The sequence below is a fragment of the Lissotriton vulgaris genome, chromosome 9, assembly GCF_964263255.1.
Source record: "Lissotriton vulgaris chromosome 9, aLisVul1.2, whole genome shotgun sequence".
Lineage (NCBI taxonomy): Eukaryota > Metazoa > Chordata > Amphibia > Caudata > Salamandridae > Lissotriton > Lissotriton vulgaris.
This window is the reverse complement of record NC_141697.1, coordinates 444,441,252-444,458,849: the sequence shown is the minus strand read 5'-3', so window position 1 is coordinate 444,458,849 and position 17,598 is coordinate 444,441,252.

Sequence of the window (17,598 nt, the reverse complement as noted above, 5' to 3'; positions counted from 1 at the left end):
AATCTACTCCGCCAGTGGAGTCCGTGGAGTTATGCCCATTCTGTGCTCTGCTGGAAGTATGGAGTTCAGTAAAATCTCCAACCTCCGCTATGTGGTGAAGTTTACCACCCACCCTCAATTTATTTACCAGCAGCAGTGACGGTGCCAAATTTCTGTCCACCCATCACGCTATTCCAGCAAAGGTTGGATCTTTTCAACAGCCCTACAAGCCGATCAGCTGCACTGTTGCCCTGGGTTTGGCATGTGAACAGCATGATTAGCAGATTGGGCACAAGACAGTATGAGTCAATTGATCTCACGCGCATGTGTTTGCAAAGTGTGCCATCGCCCTCACCGAACTGGAGGACGCTGCTGAGCCTGCGCTGAGTTCCCCCATTGTCTAACGCAGCTGGGCATGTGCCTATGGGTGGACAATGCTGATGTTTCCCAGGCTCTGCGAGTAATCCTCTGGACCATGACCCAGCTGGCGAATCACTTTGTATGCTTTGAGTCGAGCCTGACAAGGCAAGTAAGAAAAACTGCAGTGATAGCAGCAACTGGGGGTAGAGGACCCATGGAAGTTCGGGTTATGCAGCCACAACCACTGTTTGGGGGTGTTTTTGAGGGTAGCCTGCCTCACTGGCAGCTACACTACCCACAGCTTTGGGTTTATACTTAGCCCCAAAGGCCACTCTGCACCAGGGCCTGTCTTGCCACTACTTCGATTGGGCACATATTTTCCAGTAAAGGGTATGTCACATCCTGGGTGATGGAGTGGTGCAGCTTGTGAAGCCTGTTCTTGAGCTTCCCTGTGCCGTTTCTGGTGTGCCTGCTGTTGGGGGGTCAGCCGAGCCTGCAGAACAGCCGCAATAATACTCGGGGCAATCGTGAGGACTCCAGGGACCAGGAGCCTTGCGGGGAGCGCCAGCTGACTCGGACCTAGTGGACACGCCTCCTCCACCTTAAAACCCCTCGCGGCCCCCGCTCCGGGGGAGCCGCTCGTGAAGCATGTTCTTGAGCTTCCCTGTGCCGTTTCTGGTGTGCCTGCTGTTGGGGGGTCAGCAGAGCCTGCGGAACAGCCACAATAACACTCGGGGCAAATGCGAGGACTCCAGGGACCAGGAGCCTCGCGGGGAGAGCCAGCTGAAACGGACATAGTGAACACGCCTCCTCCACCTTAAAACGCCTCGCGGCCCCCGCTCCGCGGGAGCCGCTCGTGAAGCGTGTTCTTGAGCTTCCCTGTGCCGTTTCTGGTGTGCCTGCTGTTGGGGGGTCAAAAGCGGTACAAAAGGGGGTGGTGATGGACGGAGCATCTGAATCAATCAAACACTCACACCCAGTCAAAAGATCTGGGTTTAATCCATCACCGTTCTTTAGCCCACTCTGCCACCCCAGTTCAGACATGGCTATATGCAAATCAGTCTGACCCTGTGCCTCATGGGAACAGTCCAGCCCGAACTGCCAAGCCATGTCTTCCCTGGACCGGAAAAAAGCTTCCGAGGACCAGTTTCTGGCATTCCAGCTGTCTTCAGCCCGGCTTGCTTGAATCCAGTGGCAAAGTGAGCAAGGGATTCACGTCTGAGCATACCCTGCCACACTTATGGCGGCCAAAAGCGGTACAAAAGGGGGTGGTGATGGACGGAGCATCTGAATCAATCAAACACTCACACCCAGTCAAAAGATCTGGGTTTAATCCATCAACGTTCTTTAGCCCACTCTGCCACCCAGTTCAGACATGGCTATATGCAAATCAGTCTGACCCTGTGCCTCATGGGAACAGTCCAGCCCGAACTGCCAAGCCATGTCTTCCCTGGACCGGAAACAAGCTTTCTGGCATTACAGCCGTCTTCAGCCTGGCTTGCTTGAATCCAGTGGCAAAGTGAGCAAGGGAATCACGTCTGAGCATACCATGCCACACTTATGGCGGGGGCCAGCGAAGCCTGCAGAACAGCCGCAATAACACTCGGGGCAAACGCAAGAACTCCAGGGACCAGGAGCCTCGCGGGGAGAGCCAGCTGACACGGACCTAGTGGACACGCCTCCTCCACCTTAAAACGCCTCGCGGACCCCGCTCCGCGGGAGCCGGTCATGAAGCGTGGTCTTGAGCTTCCCTGTGCCGTTTCTGGTGTGCTGCTGTTGGGGGGTCAGCGGAGCCTGCAGAACAGCCGCAATAACACTTGGGGCAAACGAGAGGACTCCAGGGACCAGGAGCCTCGCGGGGAGAGCCCGCTGACACGGACATAGTGGACACGCCTCCTCCACCTTAAAACGCCTCACGGCCCCCTCTCCGCGGGAGCTGCTCGTGAAGCGTGTTCTTGAGCTTCCCTGTGCTGTTTCTGGTGTGCCTCTGTTGGGGCATCAGCAGAGCCTGCAGAACAGCCGCAATAACACTCGGGGCAAACGCGAGGACTCCAGGGACCAGGAGCCTCGCGGGGAGAGCCAGCTGACACGGACCTAGTGGACACGCCTCCTCCACTATTTAAACATTCAACGTTCCCGCTACGCGGGACGCGAATGGGCGCCGGGCGAATCCTGTTTTACATGAAGTTATGCCTATCCCACTGGTGGATTCAGCTGTGGTTGATATTCTTGATGTGAGTGATAGGGCTGTCATAACGGCTGAAGCGCAGGTGCATGCTGAGTTGAATGAGGATTTACCTGATATACCTGTTATACCTATTGATGCAATAGAGCAGCCACCGCCTGCCCCCAGACCAGTGAGAACTTGTAGAAAGATACAAATTAAACGCGGGGGAAGTACAGTAAAAAAAGAGTAGAAACAGTCCAATTAGTTCCAAATGGCTCTGCTATTGGAACTGATTTACATGAAGATAAAAATGTAGCTGGTACAAACATAAACTAGGAGCAATTTGCCCTATTGATTCGCACTATAGAAGCTAAGATAGAGGCAAAGATAGAAGAGCTGTTGAAACCCTTGACATCTAAATTGGATACTGTGGCCCTAGAAGTTAATAGATTAGGTGGATTGATAGCAACACACTTGGCCTCAGCCTCGGCCGAAAGATCTAAGGCTGTGGACATGGGCTCTGCTGGAGAGGGGCAGGAAACTGTTAGAGTGAACTCACAGCAAACTAGTCAGCAAACAACTGTAATTGAAACTGCCTCACCTGATCTCACACCACCAATCGGGCAGAATAAACAGGCTACAGTAGATCCAGAGGGTAACCCGGATACTAGACAAGTAAAGAAATGTTGCTACATTAATCTTCCTCCTGACTGTGCACCTTATGTGGCTGTACTAACAAATGTCCCGCCCATTGATTGTCACTCTGCTCAAACCTATGAGGAATACCATGATTCACCAAAAAATAATACAGTATCATGGTTGAATAATAGATGTGGCTTTCCAATCACATACTCTGATAAAATATTGTCAACGAGAAGGGTGAACTGGATTGGCCCGTCCAGAAAGACAGTTAGTGGGGATTGTATTATTGTTAACTTCAAGCATCCCCAACACGTTGCGACAGTCTTATTAAGACCGGCCTCCATAGTTTACAATGTGAACAGTGTATGTGTACGCCCACTTGGTTATTTTTACACTCATCTAATTAAAGCCCCTCCTAATCCTAGGAAAATTAGACCATTTATTCCTATTCAGCCTCCGGCCCCTGAAGTAACATATCTGTATAATGTTGATAACCACTTTATGAATGGGTTCAATGTTGCAACGCAGAATAGATTTGAATTACTCTCTGGTCTGGAAGCGTGCAATTGACGTGAGGAATCCGAGAGACAGGGAAAGGAGAGATTGGCTGAAGTGGGATGTACGGAGATCACACGGGTAAAAATGAGTCAAAACAATGTAATCTCATGGAACATTGCGGGATTGGATGCTAAAATGGAGGACTGCAATTGGAATAGGTTATTAAGCAGTATCAGATTATCTGTTTGCAGGAGACTTGGTCAGTTGAATGTGACCATCTCCTTGAAGGGTATAAGGCATTCTATGTCCCTGCAATAGCAACAACTAGGGGAACACCTAAGGGGGGAATGGTCACGTTCATCTCTGTTGCACTATCTTGTAAAGTACGTAGAGTCTTAACAAGCAATTCTGGAATCATTGGTTTAATTTTAACTGGAGAAAACTGTACGGCCGGTTTGGTCAATATTTATAACACTGTCAATTCATGCTCAGTTTCGAGTCAAATATCATGTTTTTATCAGTATCTCAATGAAGGTTTTCCTCCACAATCTCATGATCATGGGTGATTTTAATGTTCACCCCTGCGGTGACCCCCTTTTGAAAAGTATTTCGGATTTGCATTGGGCACGATCCGAGGGTTTGCATTTGGAACACACGACAGAGGGAACTTTTTATTGATCTATTGAATGATCTGGATTTGACGCTGACCATGGCATTGTTGGATCCTACCAAGTGTTTTGAGACCCCGACTTTTAAAGGGCATGGGAGGGAAACTTTCATTGATTATATATTACTTACATCCCCAATGCAGTCCTTTGTGGATTCTTTCACTATCGAAGAAAGTGAATTTAGTGATCATAACCCGCTCACTGTTCACCTGAGGGGTCCATGGATAGCTAAAGAAGGACTGAATCATATCACTGTTAGGGTGAGCACAAATGATGGGAGACGCCGACTGAGATGGTCTAAGATCAGCCCAATTCTGCTGTATAAAGATATTAAAGCCATTTGTGCAGATGAAATTATGGTTTGCACTCAAGAAGGGTCGCAGCCGAGTAAGGTCCTCAGTGCCTTCCAAAGTCTATCGGATAAGGTCTCCCAGCTGCTGTCGGCTCCAGCAAAGAATTTAGAGAATGTGGGACCGAAATGGTTTAACCACGATTGCTCTAAAGCAGCAAGAAATCTAAGATTGGCAGTGGTAGCTAAACCAAGAATAAAGGCGGCAGTTCAGCTGTGTCGGAAAGAATACAAATCTACCATTGCCAAACATAAGGAATCCCTAAGAGAAGAGGCATGGAGTGAGATCCTTGATCCCACTTCCTTGGGGTGTAGCTCCAGATTCTGGGCGGTAATGAAGAAACCTTTCCTGGTCCAGGAGCCGGATAACGGTTTGGAATGCTACATACCAAAGGAGGAGTGGGAAGCATCTTTAGCAACTATATTGCTGCTCGATGGATGAAACATCCAACCCTGCCCCTTGCAATAATGGTGAAATAATTCGTTTTGATAGAGGTGAGGTTACTGAGGGTATTGTAGGACTAACAGCCAGGAAAGCTCCCTCTCCCGATGGGATTACTCCAGACTTATTTAAGTCTGAGCCAAATTTTTGGGCACCCATATTAGAGTCTGTTTTTAATGCTGCTGTGAAAAATGGTTGTCCACAATCATGGGGGGTCTCTACGATTGTCCCGGTTTACAAGGAGGGGGACAAAGGTAGCCTACATTGTTATAGACCTATTTCACTTATAGACTCTATGGTTAAAATAGTAGGAAGAATCCTACTGCAGAGACTTTCAGACTGGGCGATGGATTCTGCAGTGGCCGTTCAACAATGACTCAGTGCCTTAACCTCTTTTTAATATTAAGTAAATACACTGTTACTCAAAGGGGTACCATCCACCTCGCCTTCATGGACTTGTCCTCAGCTTTCGACTGTGTAAAGAGAGGAAAGTTGTGGCAGTCCATGAGGGTGAAGGGTGTAGATAGTGGAATTGTTAATTTTCTTGTTGATCTACATAGCAATACTACAGCAAATTTGAGATATTCTCAAGATCTGAGTACAACAAATAATTTTGATATTAGCAAGGGTGTCCGCCAAGGATGTATCTTGGCCCCCTTACTTTTTAATTTTTATATTAATGAGCTAGATAGCGTGTTGCAGAATGTACCGGCTGCCCCAGAGTCGGCAAGCGGGGAATTCCTGTACTTTTATACGCAGATGATGCAGTTTTAATTTCCAGAACTGGGAGGAGTCTTCAGGCTCTCCCAAATGCTTTTAAACTGTTTATGACGGAAAGAGACCTTTTGGTCAACAATTCGAAATCATTTGTTATGCAAGTTGGCCAACAACCAAGAAGGAACTTTTCATTTAAAATTGATGAAGTAGTAATCCCCATATCAAAAACGTTCTCGTATCTTGGGGTTCTTTTTGATACTAAACTTAATTGGGGTCCTCATCTTGCAAAAAAGAAAGGGGAACTGGTCAGGGTTAATGCTTCGATTTTTAACTTTGCATTGAAACTGTGAAAAAATCCTACCAGTGCCATGTTGAAACTTTACAATGCAAAATCAGTGGCAACTGCTATATATGGCAGTGAAATCTGGGGGTATGTTGCCGGTGAGCAGCTGCAGATTGCTGAAAATTTCTTCATGAAGCGCCTCCTGTGTGTCCCTGTAGGTACGTCAAATTTTGCAGTACACGAAGAGCTAAGGGCACAATATCTAAGTGACACTTTTTCCTTATGCCCGTTGACCTGTTGGTTAAAACTGTGGTTGAATCAGGATATACCTCTGACACATCTGATTGTGAGGGATTATCTGATCCAGGATAAGGCAATGGGCACTCCATGGATAAAATACCTGAAATCCAGCTTTGCCAGGCTTGGCTGTGTGGTAAATAAAGATTTACCGTATACTGAATTTCTATGCGGTATTAGTTCAATAAAATAGCTCAATCAAATGAGAGGCAGAGTCCGTGGAGTCTGAGTTTATAAGGGTTTTATTCCATGTAATGGTATGGTTCGAACCATGGTATTGTGTTCCTTTACCACGAAGGTTCAGGAAGGGATTGACAATGCTTTATTAACAGTGCACAATATATATAGTAAATGCATACAATGGTAAAGGATACAGAAGGCGTAACAGCTGAAAGAAACGAGATAAGAACACATGTGCGTAACAGAAGGCGTGTACGAGGGCGTACACGGAGGTGTGTGCTAGAAACGTCACATGAAAGTGTCACAGGTGGGTGGATTCATAGAGGAATCCTGCAGTGTCAGCAGAAATATATGGCTAGATGCGCGCGCAGGCAACATGACGTGTGCTTGACGTGGAACTGGAGGGCGAAGGGGACTTGACATTTAGCACTATAAGGGGAGACAGAAGTCTGGCGTGTCAGAACAACCTAAACCCAAATCATATCTGATATCTTGTGTTTGGAGAACTGTTTTATCTAGAAGGAAAGGTCTGTCGGGTAGAGGCTATTGAGAGAGCGCAATTTGAATAAAAAGTATATCCGGACCATATTCACAAGCATATCGCATAAACGTAGAAACTGTAACGTGAAGTTAACACTTGTAGTATAAAGTTAGCCGATGTAACATGAATAATAGGAAATGTATTTGTATTTACTCTGATATGCAGTAGAATTTAGACGCCTGTATACATAGTGGGCTAATGTAGAAATATATAGAAATGCTTACGAACAGAAGAACGTGCAAAAGTAGAATTCATATACGTGTGTAATGCTAAACGGAGAAAGCGGCGAGAGAAGAAATGTAAAACGAAGAAATGTGCAGGGAGCATATATAACGATGTAACGAAGGAGAATATAACTTTATATTCTATGTAAATTGTATTCACTTATATGCAAACGTTTTGCTAAATGCGATTATATAAATGTGTATTAAAGGTTATACTGTGTAGAAGAAGTTGTAGGAATGTTAGAAGAGTTTAGTCATGTGTGATTTTAACCTAACTGACCAAGAGTTCGCAGGAGTGTAGTCCGCTGTATGTAATTTAGTGGGCTCACAGGAGTCGTGAATAGCCTTGACCTGAATGTGCGAGCCAAAGAGTCTAAGGTCTTGTTAGATTTAAGGTGACAATGCTGGACGAAGTTTATGGCCTAAACGTGAGAGGAGACGCTTGGAATTTGAGTCTTGTTTTGAAATGACCGTTCACAGGACCAAAGAAGGTTAAGAACATAGTCGTAAAGAGTAGAGTTCTGCTGAGGTGATAGACTTTTGCTCCGAAAGTGTCAAATGAAATGTCAATGAAGTCACCAGCAAGAAGACGAAGATGGCGTCTAAGAAGAAGGGTCAACTTAACGGACGACGCGAAGAGATGAGGCCATGGAAAGAGCTAGAAATGATATCATGGGGAAAATACGTGGTGGGCGTCAAGGGGCGTTCCACCCATACTGTGATTGTGTATTTTAGGGACAGCACCCCGGGGAGAAGAGAGCGAAAACAGCGAGGAGAGGCAAGTTAGGAACTCAGACCAGATGACTTGAGCAGATGCGCTGAGAAAAAGCAGAGCGCAAGAGAGCAGTAGGCCGAGGACCCTTAGAGAGCGGATGGGTAGGCAGAGAGGGTACTGCTTCTCAAAATAAGTTACCATTAGAGGCTAAGAGAGTTTGAACTTCTTTGGAAGTCAAACTGCTGACACCTTTTTTAGGTAAGGAACTTGCGAAGTAGGGATGTCACCTAGCATAGAGTAGGGACAGAATTAACTTGTTTATTCTCTTTTTGTAGATGACGCAACGGAACCACATTGTGTCTATGTTTTTTAATCTGTTGATATTGGAACTGATTTTGATTGTATTCGTTTGTAGACTGAGGTTCTTTAGGGAATTTATGTTCCTTCTAGTTCCTGTATACTTATTGAATCTTATCCTGAGAGGATTGTATTTGCAACTTTTCTTGATTTTATATTAAACCTTTTAAACTTTACCAGTTGTAAGTGGTTCTTCAGAGTTGCGTCAGTTTATGGGGTTTATCTAACCTATGCGGGGTTTGTCTTTTACTCAATGACAGAAAATAATCGATCCAAATTTGACGAATGAGATAGGTATCAAAGTGATCAGAAAAGATATTAAAATCTCATTCCCCGCAGTTGGTAGCAGAGAAAGATGGTTTTCTTCTTGAGGAAGACAACCTAGGTCAGGTCTAGTTTACCCCAAGGTCCCTAGTCATCGACGACCAGAAGAAGAATCCCTGCCGAAGAAGGTGCTGACGGTGCGAGAGAAAAGCAGCAGAGTCGGTCGAGAGTGAGTATAAGGGTCATGCGTTGTAAGATTGCGGTGTTTTGTGTTGTACCTGTGTTGTAATGTCAAGCGGAGTTGAATGCCTGTAGTGTGATTGAGGGAAGGTTGTGAGCGCGCGCAACCGGATAAAATCTTAAGATCCAGAGAAGGACTTAAGTGGTTCGGGTGTATCGAACACCCAGAGTAATTGTTCACCATTGTAAAGGGGGTCATGAGGTACCATTGATCGCCCGACGGACCGATGATAGGGGGAGCGTAAGAGTGAGTGTATGAGTGACGGACGCTGGTCGTACGTTTACTGTGTGTAAGTAACCTATCAGTTAAGGCGAGCGTCTGACCGTGAGAGGAAGACGTCTCGTCAGTTGAGGTGACAATTACAGTTAGACTGTGGACGTACAGTCAGAGAAAAGTGATCGCTTGGACGGAAGTAGTCATTTTTCGGCGTATGAATGAAAACGCATGCAAGACCGTGAGACGAGCTGAGAAAGGAGGGGAACTGCTGCAGAGGGGTCAAGTGACGTCAGCGTAGAACCGCGCTGAGATTGGTCGGTTAGCGTAGAACCGCACTGGGATAGGCTGATTAGCGAGAGCCGCACAGGGATTGGTTGGTTTGTCATCGGGACGTAAACAAGGAAGAGAATAAGGAAAATCGTAGATTATCGAAAATGAAGTGTTTTAAGCGTTTAAGGGCGATCTTTAAGAGAAATAGAAGAAACTTATATGCAGGAGAAGAAGCTCCACCAGAAGGCACACCAGCTTATCACATGGCAGTAAATGTAGGCTCACACTCAATACTATGGATTTCCGAGTGGAATAAGCTAACAGAAGGGAATAAGGAACTGACGTTTCCAAGATACGGAACGTTTAAGCTAGAAGTATTGAACCAACTGAAAGCGGTAATGCTCGCAACGAGACCTCTACCGAGGCCAACACAGTTCGAAGCCCTTAGTGCATGGTTTAGAGCAGCACACGGAAAAAGCGTGAAGAGACGCCAAGAAAGAGTGAGACGATCGGTAAAGGCAGTGCAGGATGCAAAATGGGACGATGAAGCTAAAAAGTGGAGGTTGCAAAAGATAGAAGCAGACAAACTGTTCACAATGCTAGAAGCTACGGGAGAAAAGAAACCTCTAGAAGAAGATGAGGATAGCGAGCCAGATGAGGATCTGATAGAGAGACTATTAACAGATTGTCCACCTCCGTACAACAGAGAAGCCGAAAGTCCCGAACTACAACTAGGGGACGGAGCTAGATGGGGGGAATATAAACCGCTCCCAGTATCAGAGTGGGATTCCAGGAAAGGAGAGGAAGTACCTCAATCTAGTCCCGAACAGAGAGTAGTGGGAAGATTCGTGGTCCAAAAGGTGCCAGAAACACAGCATGCAAGGTCGTATTAAATGCCCGACGCTTTACAAGTACCTGTTACCATAGGCCCTATAGTGTCAATCTACAACCCAGAGGGGGTCCAGCAGGAGGAACAGGCACGATGGGACAGGGAAAGGGCAGAGATAGAGAGATGGAATAATACGATCAATTCCCAGAGGCAGTTGTTAGGACCAATGAGTCGGAGTACCCCACTAGATTCCGCAACGGGTCCCTGGATAGAACAAGGGGGTCAAAGAGGACAGATGGATTTGAGGGGACCGAAACCGAAATCCTATAAGGAATTAAGAGAATATTTGAGAGAATGGGACGCTGCCGAAGAGACTCAGAATAAAAGATTAGAAACAGGAGCAGAATGGAGAGACCAGGATAACAGGATCCTCTCTCATTGCGGAGCTGGCGAAAGCAGCCCGGAGTGGGAGAGAGGGAGTCAAGGAAGCAGAGGAGATACTTGCCATACTACCAGTGGCAATAGGCAAATGTGCGACGACAGGAGTGCAGGGTGTGGGGGAGAGCCTCGCGTCACCCTTAGTGAGGGAGAACGAAGGACGCAAGAGTACCGAAATAGTTTCAGGTGCACTCACCATGCCCCGGACGAAAATGTGCGACATTGGAATCACGGGAACATGGAGAGTCGCGAAGGGTCTCGCCATGCATCCGGTGATCCCGGACGAAGTCAGGGGAATATAGGGAGTCGCGAAACGTCTCGCCATGCATCCGGTGATCATGAACGAGATCGCGGGAACATGGAGGACAGAGAAGGACCTTTCCATTTATTAAGTGACACCAGACAGCAAAGGAGTTGCAGTGATACAGAACAGAACGGAGGATCCTATCTCGCATCTAGAGAGACCGAGCCGAAAAGACAGAATGTAGTAAGGGGGAATGGATCAACGTTCCACCATACCCCAAGGGAGGATGGAAAGGCTTGGGATCTAGAGAGGTGGGAACAAAGAGAAGCAAGAAGGACGCCTCATAACTCACCTGCACCGAGACGTAGGGCTCGTAGTGGGGGTGAGAGGGATGTATACGAACAACCTAGGAGTGAAGTACTGAGAGCTGAGGTAAAAGCAAAACGGCTTGATGTAATGAGTTTAAAATCAGACTTGGATGAGATCATAGACGGCACATTGCCAATAGAAAGGATAGAGCTGTATGATCATGATGAAATACTGTTTATATCTAAGGATGTTACTCGGAAAGCAAGGTCAGCTCATGAAAAATTATCTGAATTGGCAGACAGGTATATGATAGACATGTCACGGACTAAAGCTTTACAGGGCAACCATAGACTAAATTGCACGGATCAGGATCTAGATGATCGTAGGACGATTGGACTGAAAGTACACATAAAGGAACTGATCCTGAGTATCAGAGTATGGAGGGATTTGGATAAATGGGAGCAAAGATGGTCCAAGAGGGGATCTGTCAGAAGGAGTACACTTGCGAGGTCCCAGGATGGAGAGCTAATGCGAATGGAAGCTTTTCCTTTGCGAGAAATCGCGAACGGAAACTACGTCCATGTGCCCTGGAGTAGGGGGGATTTAGCGGCATTTACCAATTCCTTTCCAAAGCTCAGAGAGAACCCCGTCGAGTGGTATAAGCAGGTAGAGAGGTTCGTGAAGATCTCTAAGGTATTGTGGATCGATTTGAACACCTTGTTCGATATCGTAGTACCCGGAGATTTGTGGACGGCATGCAAACTTAGTGTCGAATGGCCCGCTTGCGAGCCTCCGAGGGATGCCCGGACGAACGGTCCATCAGAAAGAGTCATGGAAAAATACGAGAGAGTAATAGCATGGCTAAAAGAGAAAGTGCCGGTGCAGGACATAGACTGGGTTAAGATAGATCGAACAACTCAGGAACCTAAAGAGACCGTTCACGAGTTCTATGAGAGATTACTGAAAGCATTCAAGCAGTACAGTGGGTTAGACGTAATGGATCCTAAAGACATAGGACAGTTTGTGTCGAAGTTTGTCTTAGGATTGAGACCAGACATAAGCTTAATGATTCAACAGCATTTGATTTGTTGGCAAAATAAACCTTTAGATGAGATTCTGAGGTATGCGAGGTACTGTAGCAACGAAATAGATTCGAAGGCAAAGAAACTCAAGGAAAAGCTGATGTTGGTGCAGATGCAATCAGCTGGAAAGGGTGGACAGCGGCAACAGGGAACAGGAACGCCAGGAAAGAAACAGAATAATCAAAGCAGAGATGAGGAAGAAAGACCGAGACCGAGAATAGATATCGCGACACTGAAAAAGACAACGAGGTGCCATCAGTGTAACGAGGTGGGACATTGGAGACGCGAGTGTCCTTATAATGTCGAGACAGGGGAATTAGAACAGGAGGAGGATGAGGTTCAGAACAACGTGGTAAAGGGAGCAGCAGTCCCGAAGGGAAAGTTTGTCAAAGGGGGGACTCAGACTCCTCGAGCCCCGTTTCCTCAACCGCCTCGCATTACAAATGGAGGGAAAACCTACAGACAAATGCCCTTGTTCGTAGGAGGAGAAGAATGCTACTATGTTGATCCTCTTACGGGACAACGAGTGAATAGAGAAGAAGACTGTACTCTAGGAGCAGCCCTGGAGGTAGATCAGAGAGGACCATACGTAGAGGCTGAAGTAGCTGGATGTCCTACGACCTTTTTGGTGGATACGGGGGCCACTCGATCCACGTTGAGATCAGCGGTAGTCCCAGGTCTGCCAATGTCGGGAGAGACGATTCAGGTGGTAGGAGTCGCAAACAGGAGGATGACGAATCCTCTAACAGAACCAGTGTCAGTGAAGATAGGGAATTACAGTGACGAACATCAGTTTGTGATCTGTGATTCTAGCCCTGTGTGTCTGTTAGGAAGAGATCTGTTGTGTAAACTGAATTGCACAATATATTGCACACCGGAAGGAGTAGAAGTGCAGACTAACGATGATGATGCCGATTTTAAGGTTGTAAACTCGCAGGAATGCATGGAACTGTACCCTACCTTAACAGTGGAGGAGCTTCCACAGGACTTGAGGGAGAAAGTGTCAGCTGAGGTGTGGGATTTTACTGGAGAAGAAATAGGATTGATCAAAGGGGTAGAACCAGTAAAGATCATGGTAAGACCCAATGCCGAGTATCCAAGAACACCACAATATAAGTTGACACTGGAGACAATTGCAGGAATAAAGCCTGTGATCGAATCCATGATTAAACAGGGAATACTGAAGGAGATCGTGGGAAGTCCATGTAACTCCCCGATTATGGGTTTGCAGAAGCCTAGTGGAAAATACAGAATAGCGCAGGATCTTCGAAAGATCAATAATATCGTTGTTTCATGTTGTCCAGTGGTACCGAATCCATCAGTGATATTGTTTCAGATACCGTTCCAAGCTGAATGGTTCACCGTGATAGACTTGTGCCAGGCTTTCTTTTCGATTCCTTTAGATGAAGAGAGCCAGTATCTTTTCGCTTTTAAGCTGGAAAATCGCGTTTTAACATGGTGTCGTATTCCCCAGGGGTATACAGAAAGCCCATCGATTTTTAACCAGCTATTGAAGAAAAATCTCGAAAGTCTAGTACTGCCCAAGAACTCGGTTCTGGTCCAGTACATAGACGACCTCCTAGTTGCGTCAGAAACTGAGGAAGCTTGCAAGGTAGACACCATTACCTTACTAAATCCCTTGGCCGAGAACGGACACAAGGTGTCTCCAAGTAAATTGCAATATTGTCTGACTGAAGTGCAATACTTGGGCCATAGGATTGAAAAGGGAAAACGGAAGGTGTCTCCAGACAGAATAGAGGCGATCATGAAAATGAACGCGCCTAAAACACAAAGAGAAGTCAGGATGTTTCTAGGCATGGTCGGTTATTGTCGACAGTGGATAGCCAACTTTTCACTAAAGGCAAAACCGTTACTACAACTGACGCACAAAGGAGTGAGTGATCCGGTACCATGGGACAAAGATTGTTTGATGGCGTTTTTGCAGCTGAGGGAGGACTTGTGTCGTGCCCCGGCTTTAGGAATGCCTGATTACAAAAAACCATTCTTGCTTTACTGCTGCGAAAGAAAGGGATGCGCTTTAGCAGTTTTGGCCCAGATACATGGAGATGCGCGTAGGCCAGTTGCTTATTTTTCGGCTACATTAGACCCAGTAGCCGCAGCGTTGCCCGGATGTCTCAAATCCGTAGCTGCAACGGGTGTCAGCATTGAAAGATGTGAAAGTGTGGTAATGGGACATCAGTTAGTGGTGTACGTACCGCATTCTGTGGAATTGTTAATGACCAGGACTAAGACTCAGCATCTGACGAATAGCAGGCTCACACGCTACGAGCAAGTCATATTGGCTGCTGAGAATGTGACCCTAAAGAGATGCTCCGTCTTGAATCCTGCTACGTTGATGCCACTTCCAAATGAGATTGATGATGAAATTTGTACAGATCATGACTGCCTTGATGTGACTGAACTATGCACCAAACCGAGACCTGATATCGTAGATGAGCCATTGACTGACCCCGATGAAATATTCTTTGTTGATGGTTCATGCGTAAGAGACGATATCGGTCAGCTGAGAGCAGCATATGCAGTTTGTACTATTACCAGAGTTGTGGAAGCCGCCTGCCTGGAAGGAGTACACTCCGCTCAGGTAGCTGAAATTATTGCTTTGACGCGTGCCTGTTTAGCAGGTAACAAAATTCGAGTCACCATATACACCGATAGCCAGTATGGTTTCGGGGTAGTTCACGATTACGGGCAGTTGTGGTCTCAAAGAGGTTACATGACCTCCTCGGGTTCTCCAATTAGGAATGGAGAATTCGTGAGACTATTGTTAGAAGCATTGCAAGGTCCGACAGCCATAGCGGTTGTCAAATGTGCTGCGCACACGAAGAATGTAGATTTTGTGTCGCAAGGCAATAGTTATGCAGATGAAGTAGCGCGTTACTGCGCAGAACAAGGTTATTCTCACACCAATGTAGAAGTGGGGGGAATACAAGAAAGAACTGAGTTAACACTGTTGTTAGACACTGTAGATACGTGGGACGAGTTGAAATGTGTTCAGGAAAATGCACCAGATGATGAGAAAAAGGGCTGGGAAACAGCTGGATGTACTAAAAGTGAAATGAACTTTTGGATCTCTGCAGATGAGAGAGCAGTTTTACCAAATGAACTTATTAGTCCAATGGCAAGGAAATTGCATGGATCAGCACACATAGGTAGAGATGCCATGGTGAGAGTATTCAGACAAACGTGGTTTAATCCGAAGTTTAGAGTAGCGGCAGAAGCAGTATGTCAGCGTTGTGCGATCTGTCAGCAACTAAACGTAGGAAAGAGAACACCAGTCACGTTGAGTCACATAGGAAGGTCTGGGGGGCCTTTCAATAGAATGCAGCTTGATTTCATCGAAATGCCCAAATGCAATAGACTCAGATATGTGTTAGTGATTGTCTGTATATTTTCTAGATGGGTTGAAGCTTACCCTACACGTAGGTGCGATACACTCACAGTAGCGAAATTGTTACTTAGAGAGTTGATACCGAGGTTTGGGGTGCCATCCTCTTTGGAATCGGACAGAGGAACTCATTTTAACAGCGAAATAGTGAAGATGCTATGTTCAGCTTTGAGTATCGATCAGAAGCTCCATTGCAGCTATCGACCAGAAGCTTCAGGGATTGTAGAACAAATCAACAGTACAATCAAGTCCAGACTCGCCAAAGTTTGTTCATCGACATCCCTGAGTTGGCCAGATGCACTTCCATTGGTTCTTATGAGCATACGTAGCACACCAGATAGAAAAACAGGTCTCTCTCCACATGAAGTGCTAATGGGGAGAGCTATGAGATTGCCATCGGTTCCGACTGCAGCGTTATTGAACATCACAGACGATTTGATCTTGGACTACTGCAAGGGACTATCTGATGCCATTAATTCTGTGTCCCTCCAGGTCCAGGCTGCAGAGGTTCCATCAGCACAAGACTTGTGCCATGACCTGTGTCCAGGGGACTGGGTCCTGGTGAAGAAGCACGTCAGGAAGAACTGTCTAGACGTGCGTTGGCGAGGACCATTTCAAGTCATACTAGTTACGAACACTGCAGTAAAGTGTGGAGGCTTGCCCAACTGGATACACGCTTCACACACCCGAAGAGTGCCAACACCTCTAGAAGAAACAGCTCCTCTCTCGGATGAAAATCCAGCGGAAAGCGGAGAAGCCACAGAGGGGGAAAGCCAAGCTGTAGAGGTGATCGAAGAGGCTGAGCCTGTGTCGGAACAGGTTGACGACGGTCAGGACACCAGTGGGACCGAAGTCGCCTCAGGAGAAGAGAGTACCTGGGAGTTCGAATCAGATACCGAACAAGCTGTGAGTGATCAAGAGACAAGTCCAAGAACAAGGAGCAGGAGGACAAGGGGTGACGAAGCTAGTTGGCCGGAGAGAAGGAGAAGGCCAAGCTTAAAAGCAAATCAAGAGAGAACCCTTGTCCCGATCTCTGAAGAGTCGGATCCGGAAGAAGAAACTACAGATTCAGGCTCTGAGAGTCCGAGAAGATCAAGAAGGGTACGTGTGCCCTGCAGAAGGTACGCCACCCCAGAGTGGACTTATCTAGCAGATGTCTTGGGGACAGAAATCTGGGAGAGTGAAAGACGTGAAGGTGATCGATCTCGATCCATTTGTGGCAGTGGAGATATGGATGTTGACGCCTGGACTCGAGACTGAGGGGTTACTGACTTTCACACTACCCATACCCCCATACCTGAGTCGGATCAAAGATCTAGTGCTAAATCGATTACAGTTTCCGACTTTTGGTCATCAAATTCCAGAACAAGAAGAAAAAGTCATTCGTTTTGAATTATTGGAACATGTTATTAAAGCTGCAGGTACGAGAATAATTGTAGATGCATAAAGACTTTTTGTGTTTAAGCTATAAAGAAGAAGATAACCTAGAGCCGAGTGGAAAGAAGAATAAAATTAGGGATTACATTTAGAGGACGGAGAAGGGTTAGGGTTGTCTGTTGCTGAAGATAAAAAGACATTGTTGTGAAAAGAGACTTTTGTTGATAAAGAGCACTTTACAGACTGAGAAAGCAAATAAAGCAAATAAAGACTTGCAAAGAAAAACTTTCTTCGAAAGAGAAAGAGCTACGCTGTTTGATAACATGGAGAACGGCAACCCAAACCGAAAAGTTAAATGCATAATAGGTACACTGATAGCAGTAGTAATTTTTCTCATTATTACAGTAGTGACCATATCATACATAGTAGGACGTGAAAGTGATAAAGAAACAACAGATGCAAAGCCTGTAACGACTTTGACACCTGCTCTTGTTGGGAAGAAG